Source organism: Rhopalosiphum padi, chromosome 4, assembly GCF_020882245.1.
Source record: "Rhopalosiphum padi isolate XX-2018 chromosome 4, ASM2088224v1, whole genome shotgun sequence".
NCBI lineage: Eukaryota > Metazoa > Arthropoda > Insecta > Hemiptera > Aphididae > Rhopalosiphum > Rhopalosiphum padi.
Genome location: NC_083600.1, coordinates 12,860,671 through 12,878,962, shown reverse-complemented (window position 1 = coordinate 12,878,962; position 18,292 = coordinate 12,860,671). Strand labels below are relative to the sequence as shown.

The window sequence follows — 18,292 nt, the reverse complement described above, 5'->3', positions numbered from 1 at the left end:
TATTACTGAAGTACTGTTAAAATATGGGATTTGTATATTTATAGAAGTTTAGAATGTTTAGATAAAAGGTTAGACAAAGAATACCCTTTGAAATTCGTGTTACACTAGTCATTTGTGCATAAATGCTGTATAAAATTTTAAAATTCCTAAAATTATATAATTTTAAATAATGAGTTTTTAACGTTGAATAACATACTGTCAATTAAATATAATAAAACAGGTATAATTATAAAATAATACCCAATTAAATGATAACTTAATAATTCTTAAAGTTATTATCTTTATCTGCAATCGTACGAAACTGGTGAGTTGGAGTTCTAATGTTGAATCTTTCTCCTGCGTAGTCCTAACAATATAAATGAGTATCTTTATGTTTTTTTTCTACTTTTATATTATTATTAAATTGCTAGTATATAGTAAATCGGAAAAATATGGAAAGTTTAATTATAAAAACAATTTTTAATATATTTTATTTGTATGTAGTCATTACTCATTAGTCAGTATGATATCTTCTTATTTAAAAACGTAATTATACTCGTTGTTATTTATACCTCTATAATGGCTATTGAAAATAAAATAAAATATACGTATAAATAAGAAATGCTCAAAATCACAAACATTTGTGTGTTGATCTTTTTTGCCTATATATCATTTAATAATCTAGAACTTAATTCAACTGATTTAAATATATTATAATTTATATTTGATCATTTGCTTGTTGTAGTTTAATTTAATTTTTGTTTGTCCCTTTTGTTTTATATTATATATAGTTTGCTAAGCTTGGCGATAGAAAGAGGTTTTTTCAACCACTGCTCCGTCGTCGATTAAATTAAAAACAAAAAAGGAAACATTACGCGGTAGTGGTTACAAGTTAATGCACTCAACCTGTCACCCTCAATGTCGAGTTTTAATTCCGGTCGTCACGTACGTCAAGTCGGCACCACCCTTATCCCGGATATCATCGTAAATTATTAACCTATACTGGCCGGATACGGGTTTTCATTATTATTTAAATAGATTACAATATCTTGTTTATGACGATACCAATAGAAAGCATTACCGTAATTTATTATTCAAGTATAAATTATAATAGAATAATAACTTTCACTAATTCTAGGAACCTTTTTAAATTGATATTTGCATGTTACTTTAGTTTTGTCATTATTAAAAAGATTATTTAATTAGAGTAATGCAATGTAAGTACTTACATACGTTAAGATTTAAGTTTGCTTTTTGCGATATAAAATTATATATATTTTATATGTGAGTATTAATTTATGCTGAGGTTATCTATCAATATTTTTAAGAATTAAAAAAAATAAATTATATAATAAATGCATACTAATAAGGGTTAAGTATTCACCAAGGATAGTTATCCTTATTTTTACTTTAATAATTAATTTATTTAAATGTTGGTTCTCGGAACTTTTAAATTAGTATACGAAAGGGCTATATTTTTAAATAATTAGGTTTTTTCATACTACTTAAGTATCCTGCGGTAACACCAATATATTTTTTCAAATGGGAATCAGGAATCACCCTTTTTCTCCTGGAAATCAATAATCAGATCACTTTTTTGAAAATGTTAATGCATCTAAATCGAAATTCAAACGAGTGACTTTTAATTTATTTGACTCTGTGTATCTACTAAAAATAATAGGTTTTTGATGAGTATAATGAGTATGAGCTAGGCTAGATAGGGCTAAGAAAATTTTACAATATTTTAATAATTAATATTAATTTTTCAATATTTTATAAATTATAAACATTCCCAAGTATAATAAATACTATATTCAATATACGTATAACTGGATAACATTTTATACTTTAAATTTTCACTTTTCAGGACTATTATCCTTAGTTTATTAAAAAATTACTCATTCAAATATTAATTTATATGCCTATACCAATATTTTTAAAAAATCATCTTAGTTTTACAAATAATTAAAAATATAGTCCTTAAATAAGTTTAATATAATATATAAAAAAAAAATCTGAACTTGAATAGATTAATAAATTATTAAAGAAAAAAATGGGGGAGTATCATGCTTGAAATCACAATATATACAATTATAAACTAATCAGTGTCAGCATGGTCTAGTTTTGTCTCTCTCCATATGCCCCAATTTTTATGAAATCTCGTAATGCGTAATATTATACTATCTTTTGTGCTTGTGGATTTAGTCATAGATTAAATTTACAAATCTAATATTGCTAAGTTAGCTATTAGTTGTTAACTGTAGTATAACATAATATTATAATAATTTATTATTTGTGCAAGTGAGTATATACTTAAAATATTGGAATATAAAATGTAGAAACTAACAGTTAGTTATAAAAAAAAAATACATATGATTGTTTAAAAAAAATTCTCTTATAGCCTTTGAGGTGTCTGGCCAATTCTGAAACTAATAGGAATAATACTAACCAAACATAATCTAAATCAGATTTAATAAAGTTTTTAATAAAAATATATATTAAAAGCCATGTGGGATATTTTAAATGATTGTGCCATTGAATAGATCTACTAAATTATCCACCCGTTCACAGGTATTTACGAAAAAATGAAAAAAAAAGTTTATCTTGAAAAAAAAACCAACAGCTGGTTAAACCTTAATGGTAGATAAATATTATATTAAAAACTAAACTGTCACAAATGAAAGAAAATAAAAGAGTAAAAGTTATTCGTACATAAAATATATACGATAAAATTCAAAGTTACAAAAAATATCTAATCATTTTATGACTTTTAAAACTATACAATTTTTAAATCAAACATATACAATTATTAATAATAAAATAGTAATTCAGTAATTGTGTATATTCTATTGTTCGATTCTATACAGATCACTTGAGTTCAGTTAAAAAAATATGGTAAATATATTTAATGAAATAATCTATTATAGGCTGATATAATACTACTTGTTTATACCTAAAAAAGCATATAACAATGGAAATGTATTATGTATATAAATATATTTTTAATTATTATATATAATATAAAATTCATATTGTTAAACCTAAAATTTATAATTGCATTATTCTTAACCTGGAATATGTATGTATAAATGTGCATAATGTAAGTACCTGTTATAGTGACGTTGTTTACGACAGTATCTGCTTACTTTTTAAGAATCTCAGAATATCTTTGCACAATTATAAAGTCTGTAACATATAATGTAGTTATTTAGCATATTTACGTTTTAACATTAAAAATAATTTGTAAAAGTTAATATATTATCATGAAAGCATACAAACAAAAATAAATATTTTGTGTGATTTAAACTATTATCTAAATTACAGTATAAAACCACTCATGAAAACTGGAATTATAAATAGAAGGAAAGGAATGTTAATAACCTCCGAACTCTGACGGAAGTGACACAAGTGAAAAATAAATATTTTTTACATATATATTTTTTACCTTTTGGGTTGACTGTAAAAAGGTAAACACGTTATCGAGTATGGAAGTAAACAGAGAGCTGGATGAGAGGTAAAGTTAGCCATGTGCATCTGTCACTTTCAGGAAACTTTTCAATTCTATTTATTATTGAAAAAGGAGAGATTTAGTTTCCTATCTTAAATGATTATAGATAAGTTAAGCAACGGGACAAAAAGAATTTTCAGGATAGTTTAAATGTTTGTTTATTTTTTTACCACTTAACCTGTTTCTGTAAATGGATCACCTTAGTCACAAATCCGCAAACGCTGAGTATAGTTAAAAACTATCCGTACTTAATCATATATGCATGGATTAGAGAAGGCTAAGAACTCTAAAGCTTTTTCAGAATTGACTTAAGCCCTTTTCAAAAATATAAATTCCATTCCATATATTACAATATGTATAATAGTTTCTAGATTCAGATATATAGTAAGGCAATTGGAATTTATCGGTTTTAAAACTATGTTTATTATACAATTTTTTTAAAGTGTTAAAAAACTATTAATAGCCATATATCGATTGAAAATTGTTTCTTGTTAGTAACTAGCAGTTTATTTTTAGATTTGATCAGTAGTTTCTTTAAATACAATAAAAAAGCTATTGTCAACTTGGAAAAATAGGTATAAAAAAATCTCAACAATCTTTATTTTAATGGTTTAGCTTTGAAATATATACTAATACATTACTATTTTGTGCTAAGGCCATCGTCAGTGTCTGATTTTTCTCTTTAAAATTATTGTTCCTTAAATTTTTTAATTTTACTTTTCGTTTTTGTTCATATAGGTAACATTGAAACAATTCGTTTATTAGAAACAAATAATTTAGCAAATTTGAAATCTAAAATATTTCATGGTAAATGTGTATTAATATATATAACTATAGAATATATAATTTATTATTTTTAATTAGAGGCTTAAAGATAAAACGATGAGTGGGCTGCGAAATCCTGTACAGTCATATTCTTCCTAAGTAGACGTATTCAATTAGGTAGGTAGTATGGTAATATTTACAAATTATATAGACCTATTAACCTTTATAGTATTTGATCATGAGACGATTATCGTTTTAATACATTAATACCTATAATGCACACTGTCAAGTGTTATACAAACCGTATTATATACAGTGTTTTGTGCTTAATATAATCTACGCTTCATTATTGTCAACATGGAATCTTAAGTTTATTACGTATGAATTGTATATTAAATTATCATCAATATATAATATATAATATAGACAATCGAAATGAACGTCGGCAAATAATCTTGAATATTTAATTAAACAAAACCAGGGAAGCCGCTCTGCTGAATAGTTGGTTTCGAGTGCATCACGTCATTGAGTAGGTAACTATAATAGATGTATGTTGAATTATTTAAATTTAAACACAAAATGACAGAATTATAATTGTATACAAAAAACAATTTTGAACAAAATCGGTGTATCGACCTTTATTTCTGAGGATGTTTTTGTAATTTATTTATATTATTATTCTTAGTTTATTTTTTTTAAACATTTTCATTGACTCTTAAATAGGAGTACCTATATTATTTTAACAATATAGTACGTTACAATAAATACTTAAAAAAAATTTTTTATAATAATTTCAATAACATTTTTTTCAGTTATAGTATGCCATTAAATTTTTGAATTCCAATGAGAATGAACTATGACATAAGAAATCATGTATCATATTTTCAAGATTCATGAATAAAAATTAAAAATTAATTAATTTTTGAGCAATTTTGTAAGTTTTGAATGCTTATCAAAAGAAATCTTAGGTAAGACTTTTTTTAGCTATATTTTTTACACATTTCAAAAATTAGTATAGACTAAAATACTAAGTATTTATATACTTATTACTTTTAAAATACACATAATTTATATAAATATACATAATTCCAAATTGATTAATTTCATACTAATTCCTAGGTTATTACATTTTTCTCCGTGGTTATGTACTTATGTTATAAAGTAATATTATTCCATGTTTTATAACAATAATTTATTATCATTAAAACACGTTAACTAATTACTAATATAAAAGATATGTATTGATATAATATTAAGTAAAGTGCTTGTTTGAATATATTAAATGAGTATACTTTCCTAAATAAGATTTTCTGTAAATAGAGTTGGAAACATTCGTATTTTTTCTGTTAATATGTACTTTAACATACTATAATACTATATACAGTAGAATTCCATATCGGTCTTATCATCACAGTAAATAGTTTTACGAAAAGTTTCTTGAATTTTAAAATGTTCAATTCTAGCTATTATTTAATCTTCATCTATATAATTTCCTATAGAAGCAACTTCAACAAACTTTCGTGTAATAGTTAATGCTTATACAGTTATACAGCTATATAATATTAGTTATAATAGGTACTTAGAGTTAAATAATATTTTGAATACCAAATATACCAATACTTAGAGATAAAAATATACTTTATGCGTATAATGTAGAAAAGAAATAAGAATGTATTGATACTTTCCGATATCTTAATAATTTTAATATTTATCTATCTATGATACACCATAGTTAGTTATCGTTAATCCGGCCATGGTCCACTGCATAATCCAGACCATTGTAAATTATTATGGAAAAAATACTTAGGTAGAACCGAAACTAATATCAATCAAATTCGATTAATTTCGCCTAATCCGGACAAAAAACTTTCTACCCGATTTGTTCGGAATAAGCGGCGACCACTTGTATATATTGTATCTACCTACTTCATTCTCTACCAATCTGCTTACCAATCTATAAAATATATAAATAAGTACTTACGTCCTACATACTACTTATATAGCTGAATAAAAATGTAAAGTACGATATAATTACGCTCTGATTGTATTCATTAATATGATATAATATTATCTATTATACAACCTACAAATTGTATTATTAAGATGAATACTATAACATAAGATTAATTAGCTCAAAAGAATATTTCAAAATAACTATAAATATAAGTAAATGCTTATACTTTGCTGTAGTTCACAGAATATTTAGTGAGTGAATTCATTCTCATGTACCTCGTATAGGTACGATTGTACGATATACATCATTTTATCAAAAAAAGTTGGCAAATGGGTACCGCTCTGCTGTACATTAGGTGTCGAGTGGGTGAGTGTTATTTGTGTGTTAAATTTGAATTCAATGAAATACCATTGTGCATGAAAAACGGTTCTGAGCGGAGATCCTACACATCACAAACTATATTTCATAAATTTTTTTTTTATACATTTATTTCATTTTTAATATTACAGCAGGTTAAAATAATTTGTTTCGAAAGTATCGCATTTATTCTACTATAAGTATTTAATTATTTTAATAATATATATTTCTACATATCAATATATATAGGTAGGTAACTCAAAATTTAATGATATCTTTCTGTAAATTCCATAAAACAGAAATATAGATAGGTAATATCTTAAAATAAATTAAAAATGTCATCACTGTAGTAAATGTTTTAATAATATAAGTTTTAAGTCCCACAGATATTTTTTAAATTTTAATAAAATAATTAATATTGTTATTTATCGTTATAATAAGTTATTTTGTCAAATTTGAATTTACAATGTATATAAAAAATAATTTTCTTTTTATATTTTTAGATTTTATGGTTCCCAGTATGCACTATTTACAAGAAATCTTGTATTAAAATTTCAAAATCTAGATATAAAAAGAAAAGTTTTTATGAATTTTTAACTACAAAATAGTAATTTTTGCTATTTTGACGAATTTTATTAATGCGTAGGTATAAAAAAAATTGTGTTAACGTTTTTTAATACTTTTATATAGATATTAGAACAACTTATGTGGGATTTTGTAGAAATTGTAAAAGTATCGAGAATTTTGAGCCGAAAAATAATTTTTTATCGATATCTATAGCGGAAAAAAAACGAAAAAATGAAAATTTTTCAAGCTTATGAATACCTTAAAAAAAGTTAAGCAAAATTAGATTATAAATACAAATTGATAATAATATATAAGCATTTGGTAAAGATTTCAAGTATTTACGGTTAATTGTTTTCGAATTACAGTAAAAAACCAAAATCAATTTTGTCGAAATTTGAATTTGTGTAAATTTTATTATTAATCTTTAAAGTAGAAACTAGATATTATAATTTTCCATCAAAAGCTAGTAGCTACCCAGGCTCACCCTCAAGATTGAAATCAAAGCATTATATCGACTACTTATTAAATACATGCATACACACACACACACACAAAAATCATATATTATTCGTGTAAGGTTATATGTCTTAAATAATAACATTTCTATAGATATATAGTATATATCTTAAATAATAATATTTCTAGACATATAGTATATATCTTAAATCATAACATTTCTGTAACTTTATTCGTAGTCCGGTATGGTCTAGTGGCTAGGATACCTGGCTCTCACCCAGGAGGCTCGGGTTCGATTCCCGGTACCGGAATAAATTTTTTACTACTGATTAGTTTAAAACATACTTTTCCACATTTATATTAAAAACTAAAATGCTTGTAATTCTTAACTTGTTTTTTATAATTTGATCAAAGCAAATACTTCAATCATAATTGTTTAATATTAAAATATCAAAGAAGTATTATAAAATATATTTATAACATACATTTCTAAAAGATTAATTTATCTATATAAGAAAATAAAAAGTTATTAAAAAAGTTAAGTATAGTTATCACTCATCACTGACAAGTTATAAAATATCTAATACTTTTAATGCATTTAGTGCATATTATAATATAGTATATTATTAGTATTAATTATTATTCATTATTCACAAATTCATTTTATTTCGTCTGATACCTAAATATCCTATTAATATTGTATTAGGTATACTTATAGGAATTTTAAATACTATACATTAGTTGTAAGTTTTAGTCATATAACTTGATGTCATAATTCATAAATTACCATAATTTTAATTTTAATCGAATCGAATCGATTGATGCTTAGTAGATGATAGATTTATTACATCTATATATATATATATATAATATCATTAATATCGTTTACCAATATTTAATGATCAGTAATTGTTATATTTAAATTGATAATAATAATTATAATTATTTCTATAATAGCTATTACTCATCAATTGCCTATATATTTTCCCTCATTATGAATGTTGTATAGGTTATATTATACAAATTGAAATAAGTATTTTCATTTTTTTTTTATTTCTAAATTATCGATTTGTTAACGACTGTATTAAAATTGTATTTTTAGTATTCATAATTATTAATTTAATATAAAAGGTCCTTAAAGCTTATTATTAAAAATATAATATACATACAGTAAAATGATCATAATATTGCCTATCGCTGTGATTATTAAAAATTCTACAAAGAAGAATTGGTAAGAAGTCTTTCCAGTTTCCATAATTTGATATATTGTGTGAGTATAGAACGTGTTGTTGATATAATATAGTTATACGATATAGTATATAGTGGTGATCTGAATGGTCATAAATGAAATCAGAAGTGTTTGGTATTGGTCTAACATCTTATACCCGAATAGTAACCAACTTATCGTCAGGCAATTTGTTATATTTTTTGTCACTGATTTCTATAGCACTCTAATGCACTCGGTATCATCTCTATACAAAACATTTCAGGGGTTTCATGGATACGAAAATAAATATAAAACCGAATAACATGGCCGTTGGTCAATAATAATAATGACCATTCGGCAGTTTTCAAGTCATAATTCATATTATGTAAAATGTATGAGCCACGTGTAGAATTAGGTTGATTTTCATATAATAAGAATATAACATTATATACTACGTTCACATGACAAAATTAGATAATATATGAATAACTTATTGGTTTGAAATATTATTATAGTTATTACTCATACAGACATATACGTAATTTAAAATATAGTGAATATATGTATAATATTTTACACGCGCACAGGTTGCATACAAAATAAATCCCCGCGAGAATAAAATTTGAAAATTTGTTTGTTAGAGACGTTGGTGTGTTATAGTGATTTATACATATTATGAAGTATAGGTATGATAATAATAAATTGTTGTTTGGAAATTGGCTATGAATTGGTCGGAAATTAAATTTTTTGATTATAACATTACATTTTCACATAAATCATATGCGAATACATGTGATTCACCTATATTTTACACAATGACATTTAAAACAGAACATGAATCTTTGTAATCATAATCATGTCACATATTTTATTCCACTTGGTTTATTTTCTTTAAATTCAATGATAGATATTTATTTACGGTTTGAGCTTATCACAAATTATGATTATAAAAAGACATAAAACGAAGAAGAAACTTTTCAGTACCTTTTCATAACATTTTAGTTATTTTTAATTATTAAACCGAGAAAAAATATAAATATTTATTAAATATTTCTTTTATATTTTCAGGTATGTAGATGAAAATTAGAAGACTGCATTAATGTAATATTATTAAAATACACATGGCGAAAGAAATAATTATTTTCGGTTAATTATTTTTATAATTATATTTTTAATTGTATTTTAATATTTATCATAATAACAAAATAACAAAATAGGGGAATAATTATGCGGATTAATAAAAGTAAATTATAAATCTCAAAGTAAAATTATTCTATTGAATTTACGTGCATCTATATAGATTATTTTAATTTGTTCTGCTCCATTTTTGGGAGGCTTTACGAGTAGAAAAACAGTTTTACTATTTATACATAAAATAAAATCAACTAATATTTACCATATACAATACACTTATGATTATAATTTGGATTTTAGCCAATTTGATTAGATAAAGCAAGTTATTTTATTATTTATATCATAAACAGTTGAACATTCAAAAACTGACAAATTAGTACAACTACTTTATCCAACGAAAATTTCGAAAATTACTCGTTTACATTGCAAAAATATTTTTATGAAAAAGATTCTACACCAAAATTTACGTTGAAAAGTTAAATTGAAAAATATTGTTATGATCGAAAAATGGCGAAAACTTTAATTTATTTAATAGTTATAATATAATTGATACAACATTGAAGGTTTTTATTTTCATTAATACTACACCACAATCTTTGTTTCATCCTGTCAACATGTTTAAACTTAAACGTTTTTACGTGATCACATAGAGGCGCAACCAAAAATTTCTCGAAGGTACATAAAATGATAATTGCTTTTATGTAAATATTATTATTATTATATTAAAATCGATATCAATTACTCAATAAAATGTATTACTCGGTAAAAATGGTAAAATCAATAATCTGAATAATCTAACAAAGTACAAGAATCCGCATCTCTCTCTTTCGTGGCTGAACTAATGTCCACTTTTTGTTTTCAATTTAAAGTCTCAGATAAACTCTTATAAATAATAAAGGAACCAAATAGTTTAGTTACGTTTATAATTTATATAATGTTAATAATATTTTAACATAGATACATCAATTTTATTTGTATCTACAATCTGTCATTCAGAATTCATTTGCAAACAACATGTATAAACCATAATAATTTATGATGTTATACATGTTACCAGTCCACCGTGAATTTGCTAGTCTTATTATCTATGCATTTTACACGTACTTACTTAGCTATATTATAATATATACATTGTCAAAATGCTTTTGTGTCAGGTTTTTTTTACTTAACATCGAAAAACGTGTAACAGGAAATAAATTATCATTGACTCTGATGGATTTCATTACAAATTTTATGTCTGGCCGTCTGGGAACTATGTTTAGTAACTGCATATAGCTTTTAGACAGTAGACCAGTAGAGACTGTGAACAAGTATCAAAATGGCTAAGAAAACTAGACGAGATGAACGACGGTGATGATCAGTTGGATTAGTTGGGACGTTTGCACTACATCAAGTACCTGGTGGCGACACTGAGTGGATCATCTGGACTGGTAGAACCGTTTTCGTCGATACTCCCGTTATAACGGTTCAACCTTTGCAATTGATCATACCGTCAGTTGTATTTGCTGACCCATCAAAAGACGAACCGAAACCGTGTTTGAGAAAAAAATACTATGCTCTTAAATTACCTAATTTGTATAGTCAATGACTGGAAGACAAAAAGCTTTTTGAGCAACAACTGTTTCTAAGGAATCATGTGCTATGTTGCTGCTTTTAGTATCGTGTACGAGTGTTTTTTGACCAAAGAGTCTAATTCACTTAAACTTAATAGAATTACATAATTTGACAACAATTATAGATATTTCATAAACTGCATGTAAGTAATATTCATCTCCGATGATAATTTTTAAAAATTAAAACGAAATTACTATTAAACAAGTATCATAGTGGTATACCTAGTATGTATAGGTACATAAAATACAGTATTGGTATTTAACACTATGTACTTGGATGATTATAATTTTAATAGATTACAATATATGGCCTGCATGAGCAGTAGAATAACGCGACAAATAGAATATGTGTAATAATAATAAGTAATAACGTAATAATATTATTATTATTACTGCCACGTGACCGGAGAATCAAACAACAACAACAACATCGACGACGACGATCTTACCTCACGTACTTCGATCATTAGTCCGGAACATACGCGTAGTAGCGTGCGGCCATGCGTTATTCACGAGGTGTATCGCGGCAACCCAGCACTCCTCGAAACGGTAAAAAACCCTTTTCACCCGGGACCGGCAAAAGTCCGGATGCCCGGCCTCGGAACGACGTAGATTTGTCAAACAACGGAACAGGTCGGGTGGCGGGGTCCCGCGCGCCAATGCCGTAGCAAAATTGTATGTAATACACGCTGCGAGAGGGATGGCGATATTATTATTATTATTATGTTCAGCGTGTCGTACAACACTGTGCCGCCACCGTCGATATGCATACCTTATATATTATATGTATGTATACGAATAATATTTATATACATACTACGCGTAAACGCGTGTTTACACAAGTCGGACCGGCGGATTTATTTCCTTATTTTTTTGTTTCACGTGATATTTTATGCTCTCGGTTTATTTACATACGTTTATTATCTCGTAGCACGTTTTCCGTAGGCAGCGGCGTTGGCTGTTGCAGCACGAATAGTAATAATAATAATAATAATAATAATAATAATAATATTATTATAATCATCATGGAAAAAAACTACGGCAAAATATTATGCATTTCCGCCTTGCCATTCGATAGAGCACGTGTCATGTTTCCCCTTCCACTCTCTACTGTCACCCATGACTGATACGACCCTCAGCTCGCGCCCGCCACGACTTTGGACTAGACGTAAACGTTTCGCGGATCACACGCCACTTGACAACCGGCCGCCGCCGTCGCTGCGTACGTGATTTTACCGACGTTTCTCGCCGGACGCATTATTATAATATTATTGTTCCACCGGCTTGAACGTCTTTTCTCTCCCCCATTCGCCGCTCTCTTCAACCCTCACCAGTTCATTCCTTTTCTTCCTCGGCCGTCTGCTCGTACATTTCCTGTGTAATAAATATAATACACAACTTTATTAAATAACATAATACTCGCAGAAACTAATAAACGTACACGTAACCTAACACTGTGCAATATACACCATTCGCATTCCTGTGCAAACACTGCAAACACGAGTAGTGAGTCTCTATATAGTTAGTAAGCTGTTCGCGGCCATTGATGTTTGACACCACGATGGCCGCTCACGAAAATTTTTCATCAGGCGAGTTACAAATGATTAGCACTCTTATAAATTTGAGCCCCAATTTAAAAGATTTTTAAATTTTAAACGTCATATTGCATTCAGTCGTTGTGTTAATATAATAATATATCATATTTAATCAGAATAATTCAAATACCTATTACCTCAAAAATAAAACCATTAAAGTGATGTAATTAAATAGCCTATCTAATACGCCGTGTGATCGTAATGTTTTAAAAATAAAGTAATATAAAATATAGATAATTTATTATTTACAATATGTAATATACTAATATGTATATACACTATACACAATAATACACAATAAACAGTTGTCTGCAGATGAAGATAACACACATATTTGAAAAACTTGGGACTGACATTAAACTAATTAGATAATTATTCATTATTTGGGATGAACAAATATTAAATCTTGGACTTTTCACTTTATTAAAAAGCTGATAAAATATATAACGGAATAAGAATTATTATTGATAAGACGTCTCGTCAACGTGAATTCCATAAAGACTTTTGTAAACAATAAAATTAACAGATATCCAAGGGAGAACTAAATCTAACAATAAAATATTTCAAAAGCCAGCTAGCAATTGTTTCATTTTCTGGTCAAAAAATTAGTCTTGAACTAAAAGCTGCTATTCTACTATAAAAATTCTACTCATTCATTCTATATAAGAAAACTAATGGGAGTCTTAGATTACAACTGGTAATTAAATTATCTGTTAAGTTCAATCCAAAATAATTAAACGCAATAGGTACCGTGTAATATCCTTAGTCTGGATTCATTATATTCCACAGATACCGGACAAATATTACCAATTTTTTTGCATAATTTTTTTTTTTTTTTAAGACCATAGCCTGCAGCCTAATCATTTGGCTCCTAATTCTAATGCATTGAGTGTATTAAATTTTTAAAAATAGAAATTTACCTAATAACTTTTTGTTGCTCACTTTACATACTAATCTGGAATCTGGAATATTATTGTCATTTGGTATGAATTAACAATGTATTGAAACAAAATTCCATTATTGAATGATTTCAAGACAATTGTTTACGCTTTATTTCCTATATAAGTTTAATATACACATGACTATATATATATATATAAACCACTTCTAAAATTTTCTAATCTTTCTGCTCAAAGAATGTCGCATGTTATTTCTATCAAAGCAACTTCATAATTTATTTTTGGGTGACATAGATTGCCTCGAGTTCTTTTCCCTTATCCGCTTTAAAATAAATTACTGTAATACAAAAAATAACAATCTATTCTATCTCACTCCTTCAAATACAAATGATATGCCTAATACTCTTGCTAATCTTTTAATGGTTGCCGGTTATTCCAATTTTTTTGATTTTTTTTTATCCGTTTTCGTTTTTTCTTGTTTTCTTTCATTTTTTTTCTTATAAAAAATAAAAATCCTTTTATCCTATCATTATATACATATACATTTTTTTTGTATCAATTATTTTGTATATCTTTAATTATATAAAATGTATATTTTTCTAATTAACTGCCATGTTCGTTTATTATATGTAAAAGGACTTAGGTATTTCGTATGTATTAATAAATAAATAAATACATATATATTATTATATACGTAATACAAAATTATATTTATCATTATACATTTATAAAATACCTGTAATAGTTGTCTACAACTTTAAACTCTAAATATTTTAGTTCTAATTGCGTTATGTATAATATAATATAATATATATAACAAATTGATTAATAAGCACCTTTTTCAAATTGAAAAATTCTCATAATGGTTAAATATAGTCCAATTCTAAATCGATAAGAAAATGTGCCTATAGACTAGGCTACATAGTTATCTATGCTTTATTAAATATATCCAGAACCTCGGAGGAAATCATTATTTTCTGGTCTTCTCATCCCGCAGTTGATATTTTTTGCAATTATTTTCTTTTTTTTTCATGTCATTATACACATTTCACACATGTTTACTGTTCATACTAATCTTTGTAATTATACAGAAATAGTTTCACGATACAAAGTTTAATATAATTTCAATAATTGTTTAGTATGATCAAAATATCAAATACAATATTTATTATATGATCGGTATTATTCAGATTATAGTGTACAGTGTTTACCCCGAAGGCTTATAATAATCAAGCGATACGCCGATGCACACAACAATATAAAATTATATAACTGTCAAAACTGTATACGTATTTCGATGCGTGTATTTAATGTTTAACAATTTGTAATCATTGAAAATACGAGTAATTAAATTTAGAAACAAATAAAAACCCGAAATCGATGGGATTACAATAGAATATTTACGAGGAAAAATACAACCCTATGTTTGTGTTTGTTTGAATAGTGTACATACAAGATTCATCATGCATCAAATAATACGAATATTTGCTTACGAATTATATTTTTATTAATTTTACGAATACTGTGAATAGAAATAATCGAATATTCCTCCGAGAGTTGATATCACTAACCCGCGGCCACTACATATTTTGACGATATATTATCACACCGAAACGAGATTCAATCATTTACATCCATAGTGTTTGAAGTTGAACAAGAACGTGAAACTTTGAAATATTTTTTTAAAATATAAATGTTGATAACAATTATTTATTAATAAATAGTTTGTTGCCTAAAAGTTGTAGCCTATTAGCTTTAATCATTGAAATTAATATTTAATAAATGCGTGAACCCAGCAAGATTATTTTGAAAAACTAATAGAAGAATTTACTGATAATGAATTACAACTCCTAATAGAAATCGAAGTCAATGCTCATGTACGAGTGACTGTAGTGTTAACTTGAAAAATGAAGAAGAACTGAGTTTAGACATTTTAAAATATATGGCACCAAAATAGATGAACTTATTATATGATTATAATACATTTATAAAATAATATTACATTACAGTTTATGTATAATATTATTTACATATTGTTTTATAAATCATATATTAACTATATAAATATTAAAACATATAATTAATTAATTCCTTATAGGTTTTTGGGAAATTATACCAATATTTATAAATGGAATTACAAATTTTCGTAAAAATAAAACTTATTTAAAAAATATATGTATCTGAAATATTTCAAAAATGTATGTTTCAAACACTATTTACATCAGAAGATGCACAGTAAACAAGATAAAATATTTTTAATATTTGTTTGACCACTAACTTCAACCACATTTTCAAAATCAAAATTACTATAGATTGTTGTTTTGTATCACACATTATGTTAAGTTTTGTGCTTTAGATTTATAATATATAATTATATAAATCTGAATATTCTAGAAACTAAAATTGAACCAAAAATGATCAATTCAAAAACGAAAGAACCTTTAAAATATTTGAAATCAATACCGAATTTAAACATTTTCAAGTATAATAATATTTCAAATGAAAAATATCGAGTATTATAATGTTTTTATTTTGTTGTATATACCTATATAATTTGAATTAAGTAAAAAAAATCGGAACTGCTTAAAACCTGTACTGACCGTTAACCTAACTTAATTAGTATTATCAGTAAAGTACTACTTTATTTATATTTTTCAAAAACCAGAACCAAAAATCGAAAAAAAAATACAAAAGGTATCAATCTCTGATACACCACTTTCATACATCAGTTTATTTATAGCATAAAGTACGCGTACGTCACAACGTTAAACGTTGTACGTTTATCGGGTTTATGTGCACTCGAGAACGTTTTACATAAACAGTTTCTAATCCTATTTAATTCTAATATAAATTGTTCGTTTGTTAGAGATATCCAGACCACCGCGACGCGTCGGATACTAAGATTACAATGATTACATATTATAATAATGAAGTCTATCAACTAAATAATACAATACCATATATTATATTGTACATAGGTCTCCTAAAAGTTTTTCATCTAACAAACTAGGTAGATATATATATATATATATAGGAGGAGTTATTTCCATTAGTGCACACTGTTATAATAAAGCCCCTATGTAGTATAGTATATGATATTATATGTGTGTATGCTCAATGTACCGTGTATTGTGTTATATGCGGATTTTCCTGTATCTGCTGCGTTTGTATAATAATATATGAATTCAATATGCATTAGCTTTAAGAGATGCAATTGCTGTAGGTATATTATATCAATTTCAGTATTTCGCTCAAAGTAAACTTTCATAATATCCACTCAGCTTAAGTTTGTTGAAATATTATATCAGCACAAGCATTTATATATACTTAAATTAATAACTTCAAATAAAAATCGCGTGACACGTCCCGACGTAGATAAATCTATTATACATTGACACATTGTATACCTATACATATAATAATATTACGCTATCCACGCTGAACTGTATAGTATTTAAAGTGATATTTCTCAACCATTTTCGAAATAATATTTTCATTCATTTATCATTTATCACAGAAATTATTTGTAAACTTTTATTTGATAGGTACACTTTCCCATAAACTTTCCGTCAATGTAATTTCTAAATGACCGTGACGTCCGTATATGTCGTTTAGTAATAATTATGTACAATATAAAATACGGTTGACCAAGTAATCCTAAGTATAACGCGTATTAAAGAACATCGAAAAATGTATAGAACAAAATTGCTATTGTACAGTCTATTTTAGTAGATATCACATTTTTAGCTATAGTGTTACACATCTATTTGGCACAAAGGGAAAATAAGATCATCGAACACAATTAGTGCGTAACAAAAAAAGTAAATTATTTCGGGCACGCAAGTAAAATTAAATAAAACGACGATAACGTCGTTAAAGAGTACACCAAACGGTAATAATAATATAGCGATGCAGATGAAATTAAAGAATACCGCGTCCTATGTATATACGACCGTCATTATGTATCTAAATACGGATATGGGACCGTGTATAGCAGGTACTTTGGTTCGTGGCGGGGATTCGTTTGGGCGCGGCGGCGCTTACCAAATTACAAAAAGCGAAATTACGTCGAAAATAAAGAAAATGAAATACCCAAACGGGTATATTACTATTATTATTATGTTCTGTTTAGCGCCGGCATACGTATAGTGTATTATATAATATAACGCACATACGATATCGAACCGAAGTAATCCCGAAATATACGACATTACTGGTACGAGTGGTATATGTATATATTATATAAAAGCTGTCGGTC

General features: G+C 26.4%; 1 protein-coding gene and 1 non-coding gene across 3 annotated transcripts in view; both read left to right on the top strand.

The window, feature by feature from the left end:
- LOC132929930 (uncharacterized) overlaps positions 1–18,292 on the top strand; it is a 175,395-nt gene that overhangs the window by 55,159 nt on the left and 101,944 nt on the right. The gene's annotated exons all lie outside the window — the stretch shown is intronic.
- Positions 7,826–7,897, top strand: Trnae-cuc (transfer RNA glutamic acid (anticodon CUC)). The gene has a single exon. It is a non-coding gene; the product is annotated as a tRNA-Glu (tRNA).